This window comes from Penaeus monodon, chromosome 29 (assembly GCF_015228065.2).
Source record: "Penaeus monodon isolate SGIC_2016 chromosome 29, NSTDA_Pmon_1, whole genome shotgun sequence".
Classification (NCBI taxonomy): Eukaryota; Metazoa; Arthropoda; class Malacostraca; order Decapoda; family Penaeidae; genus Penaeus; species Penaeus monodon.
In genome coordinates this window covers 29,974,228-29,974,559 of record NC_051414.1, presented here as the reverse complement: position 1 = coordinate 29,974,559, position 332 = coordinate 29,974,228, and the positions used below count along the sequence as shown (strand labels likewise).

Here is a 332-nt window from a genome sequence, read left to right as displayed (position 1 = left end):
TCACAGTTGGCAAACCCCAGGCTGCAGGTACGTGTGGCTAATGAGGTGTGAGGTAGTGGGACTGACGTGTGTTTTTGGTATGGTGACGCTGTGGTGATGATGTGGTATATTGCAGCGTGGTGATGGTGTGGTATATTACAGTATGATGATGATGACAGAGGCAATAGAAGTGAAAGGAAGTGAAAAAGAAGTGAAAGAAAGTGGACCAGAAGAGGTGGAAGAAAGAGAAAGAGAGAAATCATTCCATAAGGCAATAGGTATGTGCAGAACTGCACGCGTACTGTATGTGTCTGCAATAGAAGCCTGCAAGATTATTGATACGTGATTCCTCC

At 44.9% G+C, this 332-nt stretch overlaps 1 protein-coding gene across 1 annotated transcript in view; it reads right to left on the bottom strand.

Moving 5' to 3' along the window:
• Positions 1–332, bottom strand: part of LOC119592134 (polyhomeotic-proximal chromatin protein-like) — a 12,912-nt gene that overhangs the window by 11,891 nt on the left and 689 nt on the right. The window lies entirely within an intron of this gene.